We start from the raw sequence: 22,467 nt of genomic DNA on the forward strand, positions 1-22,467 counted from the left end.
CATTAAATGAAAGAAGTCAGTGTTCCAGCAGAGGGAGACAACGTTTCAGAAAAGGCATTGTAGCAAACCAAAAAAGAAATTTTAAGCGCAGCAGAGTAACCAGCTCACATACCTGTTAGCTCAGGTGAGTTTAAAAGGCTGCTGTTGATAACAAGGGCATTTGCTAAATAGATGGTGTGTGTGCAACAATATACTGAAAGGTCAATTATATTGTGCAGCTTATCTCACCACCTGTAGTTATTTAGGTGAAAGCTCCAAAATGCTTGCCTAATATGTCTGTTTATCCAAAAGGAAGTATAGAGGGAGAGCTAGATAGATAGCATTGCATTACATTACATTACATGGCAATGCAATGCACAGTTGCTGAAGTTGAACCAAAATGAGCTTGTCATCTGGCTTCTGCAACTTTTAACATGAAAAATCCAATGAGGAGAAGAAAAGCAAAGCCAAAGAGTCCATCCCAAAATCCGACAAACAAGCAAAATGAACAAAAAGCATTGAATTCAATTCTTTCTGATTTTAGAAACTGCATTAAAGAAGGGGTGCACCGGTCCTGGAGATACTGCAATACCAGGTCAATGCGTGGAGTGGACAGAGCAAGCTCTTTTTCCATCTCCCTGTTCTAAAAATCCATTTAATATATGGTCCCCAGATAGGGGACGTATCAGATATTAAACTGATAAGAACAGATACTACACTTGATCTTAGCCAAAAGGCCGAGAAGCGATAACCAGAATTGGTTTCCGACTACGGTGCCACCCAAGGATTCTGAAAAGTCCATTTGTGGAGATGGCCACCTGGACTCCCGTTAAGAAGACATGCTGTCAACCTCTAGATCCCTCACATGCCTGCACTTTTCGGCTTGCTGCTGCTGCAATCCACGCGTTTTAGATCTGCATAACTCCACCTCTTTTAGCACAGTACCCTCAACCCCCGGCTGTTCCCACCCGCCTCAACACTGTTGGAAGGGAGGAGAACCAATTAAGGCGGGGGGGGGTGGAACGAGCAGCTGTCTACCCTTAGCAGGAGGGTTGCTGATTAATTACCTCTCCTGCTGCTGCTGCTGCTGGCTGTCCAGCAGCAGACTGAAGGTGGCTGCTGCTGTGCGCAGGTATATAAAGGCTCAGAGCCTATTATGACACGCGCAGCCAGCGTTCCATTGCCACATTCCGTCTACTGCAGGTGGGATACCTGGATGGCTGAATGTCACTGAGAAGCTCACAGAGACCGCCATAAGCAACAGTTTAAAAGAATGCCACAGACTAATCAACCAAACTTTTTGGGTTGGTTTCTCTTTTATAGTCTGCAGGCATTAAATGAAAGAAGTCAGTGTTCCAGCAGAGGGAGACAACGTTTCAGAAAAGGCATTGTAGCAAACCAAAAAAGAAATTTTAAGCGCAGCAGAGTAACCAGCTCACATACCTGTTAGCTCAGGTGAGTTTAAAAGGCTGCTGTTGATAACAAGGGCATTTGCTAAATAGATGGTGTGTGTGCAACAATATACTGAAAGGTCAATTATATTGTGCAGCTTATCTCACCACCTGTAGTTATTTAGGTGAAAGCTCCAAAATGCTTGCCTAATATGTCTGTTTATCCAAAAGGAAGTATAGAGGGAGAGCTAGATAGATAGCATTGCATTACATTACATTACATGGCAATGCAATGCACAGTTGCTGAAGTTGAACCAAAATGAGCTTGTCATCTGGCTTCTGCAACTTTTAACATGAAAAATCCAATGAGGAGAAGAAAAGCAAAGCCAAAGAGTCCATCCCAAAATCCGACAAACAAGCAAAATGAACAAAAAGCATTGAATTCAATTCTTTCTGATTTTAGAAACTGCATTAAAGAAGGGGTGCACCGGTCCTGGAGATACTGCAATACCAGGTCAATGCGTGGAGTGGACAGAGCAAGCTCTTTTTCCATCTCCCTGTTCTAAAAATCCATTTAATATATGGTCCCCAGATAGGGGACGTATCAGATATTAAACTGATAAGAACAGATACTACACTTGATCTTAGCCAAAAGGCCGAGAAGCGATAACCAGAATTGGTTTCCGACTACGGTGCCACCCAAGGATTCTGAAAAGTCCATTTGTGGAGATGGCCACCTGGACTCCCGTTAAGAAGACATGCTGTCAACCTCTAGATCCCTCACATGCCTGCACTTTTCGGCTTGCTGCTGCTGCAATCCACGCGTTTTAGATCTGCATAACTCCACCTCTTTTAGCACAGTACCCTCAACCCCCGGCTGTTCCCACCCGCCTCAACACCGTTGGAAGGGAGGAGAACCAATTAAGGCGGGGGGGTGGAACGAGCAGCTGTCTACCCTTAGCAGGAGGGTTGCTGATTAAATACCTCTCCTGCTGCTGCTGCTGCTGGCTGTCCAGCAGCAGACTGAAGGTGGCTGCTGCTGTGCGCAGGTATATAAAGGCTCAGAGCCTATTATGACACGCGCAGCCAGCGTTCCATTGCCACATTCCGTCTACTGCAGGCGGGATACCTGGATGGCTGAATGTCACTGAGAAGCTCACAGAGACCGCCATAAGCAACAGTTTAAAAGAATGCCACAGACTAATCAACCAAACTTTTTGGGTTGGTTTCTCTTTTATAGTCTGCAGGCATTAAATGAAAGAAGTCAGTGTTCCAGCAGAGGGAGACAACGTTTCAGAAAAGGCATTGTAGCAAACCAAAAAAGAAATTTTAAGCGCAGCAGAGTAACCAGCTCACATACCTGTTAGCTCAGGTGAGTTTAAAAGGCTGCTGTTGATAACAAGGGCATTTGCTAAATAGATGGTGTGTGTGCAACAATATACTGAAAGGTCAATTATATTGTGCAGCTTATCTCACCACCTGTAGTTATTTAGGTGAAAGCTCCAAAATGCTTGCCTAATATGTCTGTTTATCCAAAAGGAAGTATAGAGGGAGAGCTAGATAGATAGCATTGCATTACATTACATTACATGGCAATGCAATGCACAGTTGCTGAAGTTGAACCAAAATGAGCTTGTCATCTGGCTTCTGCAACTTTTAACATGAAAAATCCAATGAGGAGAAGAAAAGCAAAGCCAAAGAGTCCATCCCAAAATCCGACAAACAAGCAAAATGAACAAAAAGCATTGAATTCAATTCTTTCTGATTTTAGAAACTGCATTAAAGAAGGGGTGCACCGGTCCTGGAGATACTGCAATACCAGGTCAATGCGTGGAGTGGACAGAGCAAGCTCTTTTTCCATCTCCCTGTTCTAAAAATCCATTTAATATATGGTCCCCAGATAGGGGACGTATCAGATATTAAACTGATAAGAACAGATACTACACTTGATCTTAGCCAAAAGGCCGAGAAGCGATAACCAGAATTGGTTTCCGACTACGGTGCCACCCAAGGATTCTGAAAAGTCCATTTGTGGAGATGGCCACCTGGACTCCCGTTAAGAAGACATGCTGTCAACCTCTAGATCCCTCACATGCCTGCACTTTTCGGCTTGCTGCTGCTGCAATCCACGCGTTTTAGATCTGCATAACTCCACCTCTTTTAGCACAGTACCCTCAACCCCCGGCTGTTCCCACCCGCCTCAACACCGTTGGAAGGGAGGAGAACCAATTAAGGCGGGGGGGGGGGTGGAACGAGCAGCTGTCTACCCTTAGCAGGAGGGTTGCTGATTAATTACCTCTCCTGCTGCTGCTGCTGCTGGCTGTCCAGCAGCAGACTGAAGGTGGCTGCTGCTGTGCGCAGGTATATAAAGGCTCAGAGCCTATTATGACACGCGCAGCCAGCGTTCCATTGCCACATTCCGTCTACTGCAGGCGGGATACCTGGATGGCTGAATGTCACTGAGAAGCTCACAGAGACCGCCATAAGCAACAGTTTAAAAGAATGCCACAGACTAATCAACCAAACTTTTTGGGTTGGTTTCTCTTTTATAGTCTGCAGGCATTAAATGAAAGAAGTCAGTGTTCCAGCAGAGGGAGACAACGTTTCAGAAAAGGCATTGTAGCAAACCAAAAAAGAAATTTTAAGCGCAGCAGAGTAACCAGCTCACATACCTGTTAGCTCAGGTGAGTTTAAAAGGCTGCTGTTGATAACAAGGGCATTTGCTAAATAGATGGTGTGTGTGCAACAATATACTGAAAGGTCAATTATATTGTGCAGCTTATCTCACCACCTGTAGTTATTTAGGTGAAAGCTCCAAAATGCTTGCCTAATATGTCTGTTTATCCAAAAGGAAGTATAGAGGGAGAGCTAGATAGATAGCATTGCATTACATTACATTACATGGCAATGCAATGCACAGTTGCTGAAGTTGAACCAAAATGAGCTTGTCATCTGGCTTCTGCAACTTTTAACATGAAAAATCCAATGAGGAGAAGAAAAGCAAAGCCAAAGAGTCCATCCCAAAATCCGACAAACAAGCAAAATGAACAAAAAGCATTGAATTCAATTCTTTCTGATTTTAGAAACTGCATTAAAGAAGGGGTGCACCGGTCCTGGAGATACTGCAATACCAGGTCAATGCGTGGAGTGGACAGAGCAAGCTCTTTTTCCATCTCCCTGTTCTAAAAATCCATTTAATATATGGTCCCCAGATAGGGGACGTATCAGATATTAAACTGATAAGAACAGATACTACACTTGATCTTAGCCAAAAGGCCGAGAAGCGATAACCAGAATTGGTTTCCGACTACGGTGCCACCCAAGGATTCTGAAAAGTCCATTTGTGGAGATGGCCACCTGGACTCCCGTTAAGAAGACATGCTGTCAACCTCTAGATCCCTCACATGCCTGCACTTTTCGGCTTGCTGCTGCTGCAATCCACGCGTTTTAGATCTGCATAACTCCACCTCTTTTAGCACAGTACCCTCAACCCCCGGCTGTTCCCACCCGCCTCAACACCGTTGGAAGGGAGGAGAACCAATTAAGGCGGGGGGGGGGGTGGAACGAGCAGCTGTCTACCCTTAGCAGGAGGGTTGCTGATTAATTACCTCTCCTGCTGCTGCTGCTGCTGGCTGTCCAGCAGCAGACTGAAGGTGGCTGCTGCTGTGCGCAGGTATATAAAGGCTCAGAGCCTATTATGACACGCGCAGCCAGCGTTCCATTGCCACATTCCGTCTACTGCAGGCGGGATACCTGGATGGCTGAATGTCACTGAGAAGCTCACAGAGACCGCCATAAGCAACAGTTTAAAAGAATGCCACAGACTAATCAACCAAACTTTTTGGGTTGGTTTCTCTTTTATAGTCTGCAGGCATTAAATGAAAGAAGTCAGTGTTCCAGCAGAGGGAGACAACGTTTCAGAAAAGGCATTGTAGCAAACCAAAAAAGAAATTTTAAGCGCAGCAGAGTAACCAGCTCACATACCTGTTAGCTCAGGTGAGTTTAAAAGGCTGCTGTTGATAACAAGGGCATTTGCTAAATAGATGGTGTGTGTGCAACAATATACTGAAAGGTCAATTATATTGTGCAGCTTATCTCACCACCTGTAGTTATTTAGGTGAAAGCTCCAAAATGCATGCCTAATATGTCTGTTTATCCAAAAGGAAGTATAGAGGGAGAGCTAGATAGATAGCATTGCATTACATTACATTACATGGCAATGCAATGCACAGTTGCTGAAGTTGAACCAAAATGAGCTTGTCATCTGGCTTCTGCAACTTTTAACATGAAAAATCCAATGAGGAGAAGAAAAGCAAAGCCAAAGAGTCCATCCCAAAATCCGACAAACAAGCAAAATGAACAAAAAGCATTGAATTCAATTCTTTCTGATTTTAGAAACTGCATTAAAGAAGGGGTGCACCGGTCCTGGAGATACTGCAATACCAGGTCAATGCGTGGAGTGGACAGAGCAAGCTCTTTTTCCATCTCCCTGTTCTAAAAATCCATTTAATATATGGTCCCCAGATAGGGGACGTATCAGATATTAAACTGATAAGAACAGATACTACACTTGATCTTAGCCAAAAGGCCGAGAAGCGATAACCAGAATTGGTTTCCGACTACGGTGCCACCCAAGGATTCTGAAAAGTCCATTTGTGGAGATGGCCACCTGGACTCCCGTTAAGAAGACATGCTGTCAACCTCTAGATCCCTCACATGCCTGCACTTTTCGGCTTGCTGCTGCTGCAATCCACGCGTTTTAGATCTGCATAACTCCACCTCTTTTAGCACAGTACCCTCAACCCCCGGCTGTTCCCACCCGCCTCAACACCGTTGGAAGGGAGGAGAACCAATTAAGGCGGGGGGGGGGGTGGAACGAGCAGCTGTCTACCCTTAGCAGGAGGGTTGCTGATTAATTACCTCTCCTGCTGCTGCTGCTGCTGGCTGTCCAGCAGCAGACTGAAGGTGGCTGCTGCTGTGCGCAGGTATATAAAGGCTCAGAGCCTATTATGACACGCGCAGCCAGCGTTCCATTGCCACATTCCGTCTACTGCAGGCGGGATACCTGGATGGCTGAATGTCACTGAGAAGCTCACAGAGACCGCCATAAGCAACAGTTTAAAAGAATGCCACAGACTAATCAACCAAACTTTTTGGGTTGGTTTCTCTTTTATAGTCTGCAGGCATTAAATGAAAGAAGTCAGTGTTCCAGCAGAGGGAGACAACGTTTCAGAAAAGGCATTGTAGCAAACCAAAAAAGAAATTTTAAGCGCAGCAGAGTAACCAGCTCACATACCTGTTAGCTCAGGTGAGTTTAAAAGGCTGCTGTTGATAACAAGGGCATTTGCTAAATAGATGGTGTGTGTGCAACAATATACTGAAAGGTCAATTATATTGTGCAGCTTATCTCACCACCTGTAGTTATTTAGGTGAAAGCTCCAAAATGCTTGCCTAATATGTCTGTTTATCCAAAAGGAAGTATAGAGGGAGAGCTAGATAGATAGCATTGCATTACATTACATTACATGGCAATGCAATGCACAGTTGCTGAAGTTGAACCAAAATGAGCTTGTCATCTGGCTTCTGCAACTTTTAACATGAAAAATCCAATGAGGAGAAGAAAAGCAAAGCCAAAGAGTCCATCCCAAAATCCGACAAACAAGCAACATGAACAAAAAGCATTGAATTCAATTCTTTCTGATTTTAGAAACTGCATTAAAGAAGGGGTGCACCGGTCCTGGAGATACTGCAATACCAGGTCAATGCGTGGAGTGGACAGAGCAAGCTCTTTTTCCATCTCCCTGTTCTAAAAATCCATTTAATATATGGTCCCCAGATAGGGGACGTATCAGATATTAAACTGATAAGAACAGATACTACACTTGATCTTAGCCAAAAGGCCGAGAAGCGATAACCAGAATTGGTTTCCGACTACGGTGCCACCCAAGGATTCTGAAAAGTCCATTTGTGGAGATGGCCACCTGGACTCCCGTTAAGAAGACATGCTGTCAACCTCTAGATCCCTCACATGCCTGCACTTTTCGGCTTGCTGCTGCTGCAATCCACGCATTTTAGATCTGCATAACTCCACCTCTTTTAGCACAGTACCCTCAACCCCCGGCTGTTCCCACCCGCCTCAACACCGTTGGAAGGGAGGAGAACCAATTAAGGCGGGGGGGGGGGGGTGGAACGAGCAGCTGTCTACCCTTAGCAGGAGGGTTGCTGATTAATTACCTCTCCTGCTGCTGCTGCTGCTGGCTGTCCAGCAGCAGACTGAAGGTGGCTGCTGCTGTGCGCAGGTATATAAAGGCTCAGAGCCTATTATGACACGCGCAGCCAGCGTTCCATTGCCACATTCCGTCTACTGCAGGCGGGATACCTGGATGGCTGAATGTCACTGAGAAGTTCACAGAGACCGCCATAAGCAACAGTTTAAAAGAATGCCACAGACTAATCAACCAAACTTTTTGGGTTGGTTTCTCTTTTATAGTCTGCAGGCATTAAATGAAAGAAGTCAGTGTTCCAGCAGAGGGAGACAACGTTTCAGAAAAGGCATTGTAGCAAACCAAAAAAGAAATTTTAAGCGCAGCAGAGTAACCAGCTCACATACCTGTTAGCTCAGGTGAGTTTAAAAGGCTGCTGTTGATAACAAGGGCATTTGCTAAATAGATGGTGTGTGTGCAACAATATACTGAAAGGTCAATTATATTGTGCAGCTTATCTCACCACCTGTAGTTATTTAGGTGAAAGCTCCAAAATGCATGCCTAATATGTCTGTTTATCCAAAAGGAAGTATAGAGGGAGAGCTAGATAGATAGCATTGCATTACATTACATTACATGGCAATGCAATGCACAGTTGCTGAAGTTGAACCAAAATGAGCTTGTCATCTGGCTTCTGCAACTTTTAACATGAAAAATCCAATGAGGAGAAGAAAAGCAAAGCCAAAGAGTCCATCCCAAAATCCGACAAACAAGCAAAATGAACAAAAAGCATTGAATTCAATTCTTTCTGATTTTAGAAACTGCATTAAAGAAGGGGTGCACCGGTCCTGGAGATACTGCAATACCAGGTCAATGCGTGGAGTGGACAGAGCAAGCTCTTTTTCCATCTCCCTGTTCTAAAAATCCATTTAATATATGGTCCCCAGATAGGGGACGTATCAGATATTAAACTGATAAGAACAGATACTACACTTGATCTTAGCCAAAAGGCCGAGAAGCGATAACCAGAATTGGTTTCCGACTACGGTGCCACCCAAGGATTCTGAAAAGTCCATTTGTGGAGATGGCCACCTGGACTCCCGTTAAGAAGACATGCTGTCAACCTCTAGATCCCTCACATGCCTGCACTTTTCGGCTTGCTGCTGCTGCAATCCACGCGTTTTAGATCTGCATAACTCCACCTCTTTTAGCACAGTACCCCCGGCTGTTCCCACCCGCCTCAACACCGTTGGAAGGGAGGAGAACCAATTAAGGCGGGGGGGGGGTGGAACGAGCAGCTGTCTACCCTTAGCAGGAGGGTTGCTGATTAATTACCTCTCCTGCTGCTGCTGCTGCTGGCTGTCCAGCAGCAGACTGAAGGTGGCTGCTGCTGTGCGCAGGTATATAAAGGCTCAGAGCCTATTATGACACGCGCAGCCAGCGTTCCATTGCCACATTCCGTCTACTGCAGGCGGGATACCTGGATGGCTGAATGTCACTGAGAAGTTCACAGAGACCGCCATAAGCAACAGTTTAAAAGAATGCCACAGACTAATCAACCAAACTTTTTGGGTTGGTTTCTCTTTTATAGTCTGCAGGCATTAAATGAAAGAAGTCAGTGTTCCAGCAGAGGGAGACAACGTTTCAGAAAAGGCATTGTAGCAAACCAAAAAAGAAATTTTAAGCGCAGCAGAGTAACCAGCTCACATACCTGTTAGCTCAGGTGAGTTTAAAAGGCTGCTGTTGATAACAAGGGCATTTGCTAAATAGATGGTGTGTGTGCAACAATATACTGAAAGGTCAATTATATTGTGCAGCTTATCTCACCACCTGTAGTTATTTAGGTGAAAGCTCCAAAATGCTTGCCTAATATGTCTGTTTATCCAAAAGGAAGTATAGAGGGAGAGCTAGATAGATAGCATTGCATTACATTACATTACATGGCAATGCAATGCACAGTTGCTGAAGTTGAACCAAAATGAGCTTGTCATCTGGCTTCTGCAACTTTTAACATGAAAAATCCAATGAGGAGAAGAAAAGCAAAGCCAAAGAGTCCATCCCAAAATCCGACAAACAAGCAAAATGAACAAAAAGCATTGAATTCAATTCTTTCTGATTTTAGAAACTGCATTAAAGAAGGGGTGCACCGGTCCTGGAGATACTGCAATACCAGGTCAATGCGTGGAGTGGACAGAGCAAGCTCTTTTTCCATCTCCCTGTTCTAAAAATCCATTTAATATATGGTCCCCAGATAGGGGACGTATCAGATATTAAACTGATAAGAACAGATACTACACTTGATCTTAGCCAAAAGGCCGAGAAGCGATAACCAGAATTGGTTTCCGACTACGGTGCCACCCAAGGATTCTGAAAAGTCCATTTGTGGAGATGGCCACCTGGACTCCCGTTAAGAAGACATGCTGTCAACCTCTAGATCCCTCACATGCCTGCACTTTTCGGCTTGCTGCTGCTGCAATCCACGCGTTTTAGATCTGCATAACTCCACCTCTTTTAGCACAGTACCCTCAACCCCCGGCTGTTCCCACCCGCCTCAACACCGTTGGAAGGGAGGAGAACCAATTAAGGCGGGGGGGGGGGGGGGTGGAACGAGCAGCTGTCTACCCTTAGCAGGAGGGTTGCTGATTAATTACCTCTCCTGCTGCTGCTGCTGCTGGCTGTCCAGCAGCAGACTGAAGGTGGCTGCTGCTGTGCGCAGGTATATAAAGGCTCAGAGCCTATTATGACACGCGCAGCCAGCGTTCCATTGCCACATTCCGTCTACTGCAGGCGGGATACCTGGATGGCTGAATGTCACTGAGAAGCTCACAGAGACCGCCATAAGCAACAGTTTAAAAGAATGCCACAGACTAATCAACCAAACTTTTTGGGTTGGTTTCTCTTTTATAGTCTGCAGGCATTAAATGAAAGAAGTCAGTGTTCCAGCAGAGGGAGACAACGTTTCAGAAAAGGCATTGTAGCAAACCAAAAAAGAAATTTTAAGCGCAGCAGAGTAACCAGCTCACATACCTGTTAGCTCAGGTGAGTTTAAAAGGCTGCTGTTGATAACAAGGGCATTTGCTAAATAGATGGTGTGTGTGCAACAATATACTGAAAGGTCAATTATATTGTGCAGCTTATCTCACCACCTGTAGTTATTTAGGTGAAAGCTCCAAAATGCTTGCCTAATATGTCTGTTTATCCAAAGGGAAGTATAGAGGGAGAGCTAGATAGATAGCATTGCATTACATTACATTACATGGCAATGCAATGCACAGTTGCTGAAGTTGAACCAAAATGAGCTTGTCATCTGGCTTCTGCAACTTTTAACATGAAAAATCCAATGAGGAGAAGAAAAGCAAAGCCAAAGAGTCCATCCCAAAATCCGACAAACAAGCAAAATGAACAAAAAGCATTGAATTCAATTCTTTCTGATTTTAGAAACTGCATTAAAGAAGGGGTGCACCGGTCCTGGAGATACTGCAATACCAGGTCAATGCGTGGAGTGGACAGAGCAAGCTCTTTTTCCATCTCCCTGTTCTAAAAATCCATTTAATATATGGTCCCCAGATAGGGGACGTATCAGATATTAAACTGATAAGAACAGATACTACACTTGATTAGCCAAAAGGCCGAGAAGCGATAACCAGAATTGGTTTCCGACTACGGTGCCACCCAAGGATTCTGAAAAGTCCATTTGTGGAGATGGCCACCTGGACTCCCGTTAAGAAGACATGCTGTCAACCTCTAGATCCCTCACATGCCTGCACTTTTCGGCTTGCTGCTGCTGCAATCCACGCGTTTTAGATCTGCATAACTCCACCTCTTTTAGCACAGTACCCTCAACCCCCGGCTGTTCCCACCCGCCTCAACACCGTTGGAAGGGAGGAGAACCAATTAAGGCGGGGGGGGGGGGGGGTGGAACGAGCAGCTGTCTACCCTTAGCAGGAGGGTTGCTGATTAATTACCTCTCCTGCTGCTGCTGCTGCTGGCTGTCCAGCAGCAGACTGAAGGTGGCTGCTGCTGAGCGCAGGTATATAAAGGCTCAGAGCCTATTATGACACGCGCAGCCAGCGTTCCATTGCCACATTCCGTCTACTGCAGGCGGGATACCTGGATGGCTGAATGTCACTGAGAAGCTCACAGAGACCGCCATAAGCAACAGTTTAAAAGAATGCCACAGACTAATCAACCAAACTTTTTGGGTTGGTTTCTCTTTTATAGTCTGCAGGCATTAAATGAAAGAAGTCAGTGTTCCAGCAGAGGGAGACAACGTTTCAGAAAAGGCATTGTAGCAAACCAAAAAAGAAATTTTAAGCGCAGCAGAGTAACCAGCTCACATACCTGTTAGCTCAGGTGAGTTTAAAAGGCTGCTGTTGATAACAAGGGCATTTGCTAAATAGATGGTGTGTGTGCAACAATATACTGAAAGGTCAATTATATTGTGCAGCTTATCTCACCACCTGTAGTTATTTAGGTGAAAGCTCCAAAATGCTTGCCTAATATGTCTGTTTATCCAAAAGGAAGTATAGAGGGAGAGCTAGATAGATAGCATTGCATTACATTACATTACATGGCAATGCAATGCACAGTTGCTGAAGTTGAACCAAAATGAGCTTGTCATCTGGCTTCTGCAACTTTTAACATGAAAAATCCAATGAGGAGAAGAAAAGCAAAGCCAAAGAGTCCATCCCAAAATCCGACAAACAAGCAAAATGAACAAAAAGCATTGAATTCAATTCTTTCTGATTTTAGAAACTGCATTAAAGAAGGGGTGCACCGGTCCTGGAGATACTGCAATACCAGGTCAATGCGTGGAGTGGACAGAGCAAGCTCTTTTTCCATCTCCCTGTTCTAAAAATCCATTTAATATATGGTCCCCAGATAGGGGACGTATCAGATATTAAACTGATAAGAACAGATACTACACTTGATCTTAGCCAAAAGGCCGAGAAGCGATAACCAGAATTGGTTTCCGACTACGGTGCCACCCAAGGATTCTGAAAAGTCCATTTGTGGAGATGGCCACCTGGACTCCCGTTAAGAAGACATGCTGTCAACCTCTAGATCCCTCACATGCCTGCACTTTTCGGCTTGCTGCTGCTGCAATCCACGCGTTTTAGATCTGCATAACTCCACCTCTTTTAGCACAGTACCCTCAACCCCCGGCTGTTCCCACCCGCCTCAACACCGTTGGAAGGGAGGAGAACCAATTAAGGCGGGGGGGGGGTGGAACGAGCAGCTGTCTACCCTTAGCAGGAGGGTTGCTGATTAATTACCTCTCCTGCTGCTGCTGCTGCTGGCTGTCCAGCAGCAGACTGAAGGTGGCTGCTGCTGTGCGCAGGTATATAAAGGCTCAGAGCCTATTATGACACGCGCAGCCAGCGTTCCATTGCCACATTCCGTCTACTGCAGGCGGGATACCTGGATGGCTGAATGTCACTGAGAAGCTCACAGAGACCGCCATAAGCAACAGTTTAAAAGAATGCCACAGACTAATCAACCAAACTTTTTGGGTTGGTTTCTCTTTTATAGTCTGCAGGCATTAAATGAAAGAAGTCAGTGTTCCAGCAGAGGGAGACAACGTTTCAGAAAAAGCATTGTAGCAAACCAAAAAAGAAATTTTAAGCGCAGCAGAGTAACCAGCTCACATACCTGTTAGCTCAGGTGAGTTTAAAAGGCTGCTGTTGATAACAAGGGCATTTGCTAAATAGATGGTGTGTGTGCAACAATATACTGAAAGGTCAATTATATTGTGCAGCTTATCTCACCACCTGTAGTTATTTAGGTGAAAGCTCCAAAATGCTTGCCTAATATGTCTGTTTATCCAAAAGGAAGTATAGAGGGAGAGCTAGATAGATAGCATTGCATTACATTACATTACATGGCAATGCAATGCACAGTTGCTGAAGTTGAACCAAAATGAGCTTGTCATCTGGCTTCTGCAACTTTTAACATGAAAAATCCAATGAGGAGAAGAAAAGCAAAGCCAAAGAGTCCATCCCAAAATCCGACAAACAAGCAAAATGAACAAAAAGCATTGAATTCAATTCTTTCTGATTTTAGAAACTGCATTAAAGAAGGGGTGCACCGGTCCTGGAGATACTGCAATACCAGGTCAATGCGTGGAGTGGACAGAGCAAGCTCTTTTTCCATCTCCCTGTTCTAAAAATCCATTTAATATATGGTCCCCAGATAGGGGACGTATCAGATATTAAACTGATAAGAACAGATACTACACTTGATCTTAGCCAAAAGGCCGAGAAGCGATAACCAGAATTGGTTTCCGACTACGGTGCCACCCAAGGATTCTGAAAAGTCCATTTGTGGAGATGGCCACCTGGACTCCCGTTAAGAAGACATGCTGTCAACCTCTAGATCCCTCACATGCCTGCACTTTTCGGCTTGCTGCTGCTGCAATCCACGCGTTTTAGATCTGCATAACTCCACCTCTTTTAGCACAGTACCCTCAACCCCCGGCTGTTCCCACCCGCCTCAACACCGTTGGAAGGGAGGAGAACCAATTAAGGCGGGGGGGGGGGGGGGTGGAACGAGCAGCTGTCTACCCTTAGCAGGAGGGTTGCTGATTAATTACCTCTCCTGCTGCTGCTGCTGCTGGCTGTCCAGCAGCAGACTGAAGGTGGCTGCTGCTGTGCGCAGGTATATAAAGGCTCAGAGCCTATTATGACACGCGCAGCCAGCGTTCCATTGCCACATTCCGTCTACTGCAGGCGGGATACCTGGATGGCTGAATGTCACTGAGAAGCTCACAGAGACCGCCATAAGCAACAGTTTAAAAGAATGCCACAGACTAATCAACCAAACTTTTTGGGTTGGTTTCTCTTTTATAGTCTGCAGGCATTAAATGAAAGAAGTCAGTGTTCCAGCAGAGGGAGACAACGTTTCAGAAAAGGCATTGTAGCAAACCAAAAAAGAAATTTTAAGCGCAGCAGAGTAACCAGCTCACATACCTGTTAGCTCAGGTGAGTTTAAAAGGCTGCTGTTGATAACAAGGGCATTTGCTAAATAGATGGTGTGTGTGCAACAATATACTGAAAGGTCAATTATATTGTGCAGCTTATCTCACCACCTGTAGTTATTTAGGTGAAAGCTCCAAAATGCTTGCCTAATATGTCTGTTTATCCAAAAGGAAGTATAGAGGGAGAGCTAGATAGATAGCATTGCATTACATTACATTACATGGCAATGCAATGCACAGTTGCTGAAGTTGAACCAAAATGAGCTTGTCATCTGGCTTCTGCAACTTTTAACATGAAAAATCCAATGAGGAGAAGAAAAGCAAAGCCAAAGAGTCCATCCCAAAATCCGACAAACAAGCAAAATGAACAAAAAGCATTGAATTCAATTCTTTCTGATTTTAGAAACTGCATTAAAGAAGGGGTGCACCGGTCCTGGAGATACTGCAATACCAGGTCAATGCGTGGAGTGGACAGAGCAAGCTCTTTTTCCATCTACCTGTTCTAAAAATCCATTTAATATATGGTCCCCAGATAGGGGACGTATCAGATATTAAACTGATAAGAACAGATACTACACTTGATCTTAGCCAAAAGGCCGAGAAGCGATAACCAGAATTGGTTTCCGACTACGGTGCCACCCAAGGATTCTGAAAAGTCCATTTGTGGAGATGGCCACCTGGACTCCCGTTAAGAAGACATGCTGTCAACCTCTAGATCCCTCACATGCCTGCACTTTTCGGCTTGCTGCTGCTGCAATCCACGCGTTTTAGATCTGCATAACTCCACCTCTTTTAGCACAGTACCCTCAACCCCCGGCTGTTCCCACCCGCCTCAACACCGTTGGAAGGGAGGAGAACCAATTAAGGCGGGGGGGGGGTGGAACGAGCAGCTGTCTACCCTTAGCAGGAGGGTTGCTGATTAATTACCTCTCCTGCTGCTGCTGCTGCTGGCTGTCCAGCAGCAGACTGAAGGTGGCTGCTGCTGTGCGCAGGTATATAAAGGCTCAGAGCCTATTATGACACGCGCAGCCAGCGTTCCATTGCCACATTCCGTCTACTGCAGGCGGGATACCTGGATGGCTGAATGTCACTGAGAAGCTCACAGAGACCGCCATAAGCAACAGTTTAAAAGAATGCCACAGACTAATCAACCAAACTTTTTGGGTTGGTTTCTCTTTTATAGTCTGCAGGCATTAAATGAAAGAAGTCAGTGTTCCAGCAGAGGGAGACAACGTTTCAGAAAAGGCATTGTAGCAAACCAAAAAAGAAATTTTAAGCGCAGCAGAGTAACCAGCTCACATACCTGTTAGCTCAGGTGAGTTTAAAAGGCTGCTGTTGATAACAAGGGCATTTGCTAAATAGATGGTGTGTGTGCAACAATATACTGAAAGGTCAATTATATTGTGCAGCTTATCTCACCACCTATAGTTATTTAGGTGAAAGCTCCAAAATGCTTGCCTAATATGTCTGTTTATCCAAAAGGAAGTATAGAGGGAGAGCTAGATAGATAGCATTGCATAACATTACATTACATGGCAATGCAATGCACAGTTGCTGAAGTTGAACCAAAATGAGCTTGTCATCTGGCTTCTGCAACTTTTAACATGAAAAATCCAATGAGGAGAAGAAAAGCAAAGCCAAAGAGTCCATCCCAAAATCCGACAAACAAGCAAAATGAACAAAAAGCATTGAATTCAATTCTTTCTGATTTTAGAAACTGCATTAAAGAAGGGGTGCACCGGTCCTGGAGATACTGCAATACCAGGTCAATGCGTGGAGTGGACAGAGCAAGCTCTTTTTCCATCTCCCTGTTCTAAAAATCCATTTAATATATGGTCCCCAGATAGGGGACGTATCAGATATTAAACTGATAAGAACAGATACTACACTTGATCTTAGCCAAAAGGCCGAGAAGCGATAACCAGAATTGGTTTCCGACTACGGTGCCACCCAAGGATTCTGAAAACTCCATTTGTGGAGATGGCCACCTGGACTCCCGTTAAGAAGACATGCTGTCAACCTCTAGATCCCTCACATGCCTGCACTTTTCGGCTTGCTGCTGCTGCAATCCACGCGTTTTAGATCTGCATAACTCCACCTCTTTTAGCACAGTACCCTCAACCCCCGGCTGTTCCCACCCGCCTCAACACCGTTGGAAGGGAGGAGAACCAATTAAGGCGGGTGGGGGGTGGAACGAGCAGCTGTCTACCCTTAGCAGGAGGGTTGCTGATTAATTACCTCTCCTGCTGCTGCTGCTGCTGGCTGTCCAGCAGCAGACTGAAGGTGGCTGCTGCTGTGCGCAGGTATATAAAGGCTCAGAGCCTATTATGACACGCGCAGCCAGCGTTCCATTGCCACATTCCGTCTACTGCAGGCGGGATACCTGGATGGCTGAATGTCACTGAGAAGCTCACAGAGACCGCCATAAGCAACAGTTTAAAAGAATGCCACAGACTAATCAACCAAACTTTTTGGGTTGGTTTCTCTTTTATAGTCTGCAGGCATTAAATGAAAGAAGTCAGTGTTCCAGCAGAGGGAGACAACGTTTCAGAAAAGGCATTGTAGCAAACCAAAAAAGAAATTTTAAGCGCAGCAGAGTAACCAGCTCACATACCTGTTAGCTCAGGTGAGTTTAAAAGGCTGCTGTTGATAACAAGGGCATTTGCTAAATAGATGGTGTGTGTGCAACAATATACTGAAAGGTCAATTATATTGTGCAGCTTATCTCACCACCTGTAGTTATTTAGGTGAAAGCTCCAAAATGCTTGCCTAATATGTCTGTTTATCCAAAAGGAAGTATAGAGGGAGAGCTTGATAGATAGCATTGCATTACATTACATTACATTACATGGCAATGCAATGCACAGTTGCTGAAGTTGAACCAAAATGAGCTTGTCATCTGGCTTCTGCAACTTTTAACATGAAAAATCCAATGAGGAGAAGAAAAGCAAAGCCAAAGAGTCCATCCCAAAATCCGACAAACAAGCAAAATGAACAAAAAGCATTGAATTCAATTCTTTCTGATTTTAGAAACTGCATTAAAGAAGGGGTGCACCGGTCCTGGAGATACTGCAATACCAGGTCAATGCGTGGAGTGGACAGAGCAAGCTCTTTTTCCATCTCCCTGTTCTAAAAATCCATTTAATATATGGTCCCCAGATAGGGGACGTATCAGATATTAAACTGATAAGAACAGATACTACACTTGATCTTAGCCAAAAGGCCGAGAAGCGATAACCAGAATTGGTTTCCGACTACGGTGCCACCCAACGATTCTGAAAAGTCCATTTGTGGAGATGGCCACCTGGACTCCCGTTAAGAAGACATGCTGTCAACCTCTAGATCCCTCACATGCCTGCACTTTTCGGCTTGCTGCTGCTGCAATCCACGCGTTTTAGATCTGCATAACTCCACCTCTTTTAGCACAGTACCCTCAACCCCCGGCTGTTCCCACCCGCCTCAACACCGTTGGAAGGGAGGAGAACCAATTAAGGCGGGGGGGGGGTGGAACGAGCAGCTGTCTACCCTTAGCAGGAGGGTTGCTGATTAATTACCTCTCCTGCTGCTGCTGCTGCTGGCTGTCCAGCAGCAGACTGAAGGTGGCTGCTGCTGTGCGCAGGTATATAAAGGCTCAGAGCCTATTATGACACGCGCAGCCAGCGTTCCATTGCCACATTCCGTCTACTGCAGGCGGGATACCTGGATGGCTGAATGTCACTGAGAAGCTCACAGAGACCGCCATAAGCAACAGTTTAAAAGAATGCCACAGACTAATCAACCAAACTTTTTGGGTTGGTTTCTCTTTTATAGTCTGCAGGCATTAAATGAAAGAAGTCAGTGTTCCAGCAGAGGGAGACAACGTTTCAGAAAAGGCATTGTAGCAAACCAAAAAAGAAATTTTAAGCGCAGCAGAGTAACCAGCTCACATACCTGTTAGCTCAGGTGAGTTTAAAAGGCTGCTGTTGATAACAAGGGCATTTGCTAAATAGACGGTGTGTGTGCAACAATATACTGAAAGGTCAATTATATTGTGCAGCTTATCTCACCACCTGTAGTTATTTAGGTGAAAGCTCCAAAATGCTTGCCTAATATGTCTGTTTATCCAAAAGGAAGTATAGAGGGAGAGCTAGATAGATAGCATTGCATTACATTACATTACATGGCAATGCAATGCACAGTTGCTGAAGTTGAACCAAAATGAGCTTGTCATCTGGCTTCTGCAACTTTTAACATGAAAAATCCAATGAGGAGAAGAAAAGCAAAGCCAAAGAGTCCATCCCAAAATCCGACAAACAAGCAAAATGAACAAAAAGCATTGAATTCAATTCTTTCTTATTTTAGAAACTGCATTAAAGAAGGGGTGCACCGGTCCTGGAGATACTGCAATACCAGGTCAATGCGTGGAGTGGACAGAGCAAGCTCTTTTTCCATCTCCCTGTTCTAAAAATCCATTTAATATATGGTCCCCAGATAGGGGACGTATCAGATATTAAACTGATAAGAACAGATACTACACTTGATCTTAGCCAAAAGGCCGAGAAGCGATAACCAGAATTGGTTTCCGACTACGGTGCCACCCAACGATTCTGAAAAGTCCATTTGTGGAGATGGCCACCTGGACTCCCGTTAAGAAGACATGCTGTCAACCTCTAGATCCCTCACATGCCTGCACTTTTCGGCTTGCTGCTGCTGCAATCCACGCGTTTTAGATCTGCATAACTCCACCTCTTTTAGCACAGTACCCTCAACCCCCGGCTGTTCCCACCCGCCTCAACACCGTTGGAAGGGAGGAGAACCAATTAAGGCGGGGGGGGGGTGGAACGAGCAGCTGTCTACCCTTAGCAGGAGGGTTGCTGATTAATTACCTCTCCTGCTGCTGCTGCTGCTGGCTGTCCAGCAGCAGACTGAAGGTGGCTGCTGCTGTGCGCAGGTATATAAAGGCTCAGAGCCTATTATGACACGCGCAGCCAGTGTTCCATTGCCACATTCCGTCTACTGCAGGCGGGATACCTGGATGGCTGAATGTCACTGAGAAGCTCACAGAGACCGCCATAAGCAACAGTTTAAAAGAATGCCACAGACTAATCAACCAAACTTTTTGGGTTGGTTTCTCTTTTATAGTCTGCAGGCATTAAATGAAAGAAGTCAGTGTTCCAGCAGAGGGAGACAACGTTTCAGAAAAGGCATTGTAGCAAACCAAAAAAGAAATTTTAAGCGCAGCAGAGTAACCAGCTCACATACCTTTTAGCTCAGGTGAGTTTAAAAGGCTGCTGTTGATAACAAGGGCATTTGCTAAATAGACGGTGTGTGTGCAACAATATACTGAAAGGTCAATTATATTGTGCAGCTTATCTCACCACCTGTAGTTATTTAGGTGAAAGCTCCAAAATGCTTGCCTAATATGTCTGTTTATCCAAAAGGAAGTATAGAGGGAGAGCTAGATAGATAGCATTGCATTACATTACATTACATGGCAATGCAATGCACAGTTGCTGAAGTTGAACCAAAATGAGCTTGTCATCTGGCTTCTGCAACTTTTAACATGAAAAATCCAATGAGGAGAAGAAAAGCAAAGCCAAAGAGTCCATCCCAAAATCCGACAAACAAGCAAAATGAACAAAAAGCATTGAATTCAATTCTTTCTGATTTTAGAAACTGCATTAAAGAAGGGGTGCACCGGTCCTGGAGATACTGCAATACCAGGTCAATGCGTGGAGTGGACAGAGCAAGCTCTTTTTCCATCTCCCTGTTCTAAAAATCCATTTAATATATGGTCCCCAGATAGGGGACGTATCAGATATTAAACTGATAAGAACAGATACTACACTTGATCTTAGCCAAAAGGCCGAGAAGCGATAACCAGAATTGGTTTCCGACTACGGTGCCACCCAAGGATTCTGAAAAGTCCATTTGTGGAGATGGCCACCTGGACTCCCGTGAAGAAGACATGCTGTCAACCTCTAGATCCCTCACATGCCTGCACTTTTCGGCTTGCTGCTGCTGCAATACACGCGTTTTAGATCTGCATAACTCCACCTCTTTTAGCACAGTACCCTCAACCCCCGGCTGTTCCCACCCGCCTCAACACCGTTGGAAGGGAGGAGAACCAATTAAGGCGGGGGGGGGGGTGGAACGAGCAGCTGTCTACCCTTAGCAGGAGGGTTGCTGATTAATTACCTCTCCTGCTGCTGCTGCTGCTGGCTGTCCAGCAGCAGACTGAAGGTGGCTGCTGCTGTGCGCAGGTATATAAAGGCTCAGAGCCTATTATGACACGCGCAGCCAGCGTTCCATTGCCACATTCCGTCTACTGCAGGCGGGATACCTGGATGGCTGAATGTCACTGAGAAGCTCACAGAGACCGCCATAAGCAACAGTTTAAAAGAATGCCACAGACTAATCAACCAAACTTTTTGGGTTGGTTTCTCTTTTATAGTCTGCAGGCATTAAATGAAAGAAGTCAGTGTTCCAGCAGAGGGAGACAACGTTTCAGAAAAGGCATTGTAGCAAGCCAAAAAAGAAACTTTAAGTGCAGCAGAGTAACCAGCTCACATACCTGTTAGCTCAGGTGAGTTTAAAAGGCTGCTGTTGATAACAAGGGCATTTGCTAAATAGATGGTGTGTGTGCAACAATATACTGAAAGGTCAATTATATTGTGCAGCTTATCTCACCACCTGTAGTTATTTAGGTGAAAGCTCCAAAATGCTTGCCTAATATGTCTGTTTATCCAAAAGGAAGTATAGAGGGAGAGCTAGATAGATAGCATTGCATTACATTACATTACATGGCAATGCAATGCACAGTTGCTGAAGTTGAACCAAAATGAGCTTGTCATCTGGCTTCTGCAACTTTTAACATGAAAAATCCAATGAGGAGAAGAAAAGCAAAGCCAAAGAGTCCATCCCAAAATCCGGCAAACAAGCAAAACGAACAAAAAGCATTGAATTCAATTCTTTCTGATTTTAGAAACTGCATTAAAGAAGGGGTGCACCGGTCCTGGAGATACTGCAATACCAGGTCAATGCGTGGAGTGGACAGAGCAAGCTCTTTTTCCATCTCCCTGTTCTAAAAATCCATTTAATATATGGTCCCCAGATAGGGGACGTATCAGATATTAAACTGATAAGAACAGATACTACACTTGATCTTAGCCAAAAGGCCGAGAAGCGATAACCAGAATTGGTTTTCGACTACGGTGCCACCCAAGGATTCTGAAAAGTCCATTTGTGGAGATGGCCACCTGGACTCCCGTTAAGAAGACATGCTGTCAACCTCTAGATCCCTCACATGCCTGCACTTTTCGGCTTGCTGCTGCTGCAATCCACGCGTTTTAGATCTGCATAACTCCACCTCTTTTAGCACAGTACCCTCAACCCCCGGCTGTTCCCACCCTCCTCAACACCGTTGGAAGGGAGGAGAACCAATTAAGGCGGGGGGGGGGTGGAACGAGCAGCTGTCTACCCTTAGCAGGAGGGTTGCTGATTAATTACCTCTCCTGCTGTTGCTGCTGCTGGCTGTCCAGCAGCAGACTGAAGGTGGCTGCTGCTGTGCGCAGGTATATAAAGGCTCAGAGCCTATTATGACACGCGCAGCCAGCGTTCCATTGCCACATTCCGTCTACTGCAAGCGGGATACCTGGATGGCTGAATGTCACTGAGAAGCTCACAGAGACCGCCATAAGCAACAGTTTAAAAGAATGCCACAGACTAATCAACCAAACTTTTTGGGTTGGTTTCTCTTTTATAGTCTGCAGGCATTAAATGAAAGAAGTCAGTGTTCCAGCAGAGGGAGACAACGTTTCAGAAAAGGCATTGTAGCAAACCAAAAAAGAAATTTTAAGCGCAGCAAAGTAACCAGCTCACATACCTGTTAGCTCAGGTGAGTTTAAAAGGCTGCTGTTGATAACAAGGGCATTTGCTA

General features: G+C 45.1%; 17 non-coding genes across 17 annotated transcripts; all 17 read right to left on the reverse strand.

The window, feature by feature from the left end:
• Positions 1-537: 537 nt before the first annotated feature.
• LOC141188469 (U2 spliceosomal RNA) lies at positions 538-728 on the reverse strand. The gene has a single exon (XR_012262559.1). It is a non-coding gene; the product is annotated as a U2 spliceosomal RNA (small nuclear RNA).
• Positions 729-1,847: 1,119 nt separating this feature from the next.
• Positions 1,848-2,038, reverse strand: LOC141188470 (U2 spliceosomal RNA). Its single transcript, XR_012262560.1, has one exon. It is a non-coding gene; the product is annotated as a U2 spliceosomal RNA (small nuclear RNA).
• Positions 2,039-3,155: 1,117 nt separating this feature from the next.
• Positions 3,156-3,346, reverse strand: LOC141188471 (U2 spliceosomal RNA). The gene has a single exon (XR_012262561.1). It is a non-coding gene; the product is annotated as a U2 spliceosomal RNA (small nuclear RNA).
• A 1,121-nt stretch (positions 3,347-4,467) lies between these two features.
• On the reverse strand, positions 4,468-4,658 carry LOC141188472 (U2 spliceosomal RNA). The gene has a single exon (XR_012262562.1). It is a non-coding gene; the product is annotated as a U2 spliceosomal RNA (small nuclear RNA).
• A 1,121-nt stretch (positions 4,659-5,779) lies between these two features.
• LOC141188473 (U2 spliceosomal RNA) lies at positions 5,780-5,970 on the reverse strand. The gene has a single exon (XR_012262563.1). It is a non-coding gene; the product is annotated as a U2 spliceosomal RNA (small nuclear RNA).
• A 1,121-nt stretch (positions 5,971-7,091) lies between these two features.
• On the reverse strand, positions 7,092-7,282 carry LOC141188474 (U2 spliceosomal RNA). Its single transcript, XR_012262564.1, has one exon. It is a non-coding gene; the product is annotated as a U2 spliceosomal RNA (small nuclear RNA).
• Positions 7,283-8,405: 1,123 nt separating this feature from the next.
• LOC141188475 (U2 spliceosomal RNA) lies at positions 8,406-8,596 on the reverse strand. The gene has a single exon (XR_012262565.1). It is a non-coding gene; the product is annotated as a U2 spliceosomal RNA (small nuclear RNA).
• A 1,113-nt stretch (positions 8,597-9,709) lies between these two features.
• On the reverse strand, positions 9,710-9,900 carry LOC141188476 (U2 spliceosomal RNA). The gene has a single exon (XR_012262566.1). It is a non-coding gene; the product is annotated as a U2 spliceosomal RNA (small nuclear RNA).
• A 1,125-nt stretch (positions 9,901-11,025) lies between these two features.
• LOC141185604 (U2 spliceosomal RNA) lies at positions 11,026-11,214 on the reverse strand. Its single transcript, XR_012260251.1, has one exon. It is a non-coding gene; the product is annotated as a U2 spliceosomal RNA (small nuclear RNA).
• Positions 11,215-12,339: 1,125 nt separating this feature from the next.
• On the reverse strand, positions 12,340-12,530 carry LOC141188477 (U2 spliceosomal RNA). The gene has a single exon (XR_012262567.1). It is a non-coding gene; the product is annotated as a U2 spliceosomal RNA (small nuclear RNA).
• Positions 12,531-13,650: 1,120 nt separating this feature from the next.
• On the reverse strand, positions 13,651-13,841 carry LOC141188478 (U2 spliceosomal RNA). Its single transcript, XR_012262568.1, has one exon. It is a non-coding gene; the product is annotated as a U2 spliceosomal RNA (small nuclear RNA).
• A 1,125-nt stretch (positions 13,842-14,966) lies between these two features.
• On the reverse strand, positions 14,967-15,157 carry LOC141184983 (U2 spliceosomal RNA). The gene has a single exon (XR_012259687.1). It is a non-coding gene; the product is annotated as a U2 spliceosomal RNA (small nuclear RNA).
• Positions 15,158-16,277: 1,120 nt separating this feature from the next.
• On the reverse strand, positions 16,278-16,468 carry LOC141188481 (U2 spliceosomal RNA). Its single transcript, XR_012262570.1, has one exon. It is a non-coding gene; the product is annotated as a U2 spliceosomal RNA (small nuclear RNA).
• A 1,125-nt stretch (positions 16,469-17,593) lies between these two features.
• LOC141188482 (U2 spliceosomal RNA) lies at positions 17,594-17,784 on the reverse strand. The gene has a single exon (XR_012262571.1). It is a non-coding gene; the product is annotated as a U2 spliceosomal RNA (small nuclear RNA).
• Positions 17,785-18,904: 1,120 nt separating this feature from the next.
• Positions 18,905-19,095, reverse strand: LOC141188483 (U2 spliceosomal RNA). Its single transcript, XR_012262572.1, has one exon. It is a non-coding gene; the product is annotated as a U2 spliceosomal RNA (small nuclear RNA).
• A 1,120-nt stretch (positions 19,096-20,215) lies between these two features.
• On the reverse strand, positions 20,216-20,406 carry LOC141188484 (U2 spliceosomal RNA). Its single transcript, XR_012262573.1, has one exon. It is a non-coding gene; the product is annotated as a U2 spliceosomal RNA (small nuclear RNA).
• Positions 20,407-21,527: 1,121 nt separating this feature from the next.
• Positions 21,528-21,718, reverse strand: LOC141188485 (U2 spliceosomal RNA). Its single transcript, XR_012262574.1, has one exon. It is a non-coding gene; the product is annotated as a U2 spliceosomal RNA (small nuclear RNA).
• Positions 21,719-22,467: the final 749 nt, after the last annotated feature.

This window comes from Phyllobates terribilis, unplaced genomic scaffold (genome assembly GCF_046119375.1).
Source record: "Phyllobates terribilis strain yellow unplaced genomic scaffold, ASM4611937v1 Scaffold_40__1_contigs__length_11209783, whole genome shotgun sequence".
NCBI lineage: Eukaryota > Metazoa > Chordata > Amphibia > Anura > Dendrobatidae > Phyllobates > Phyllobates terribilis.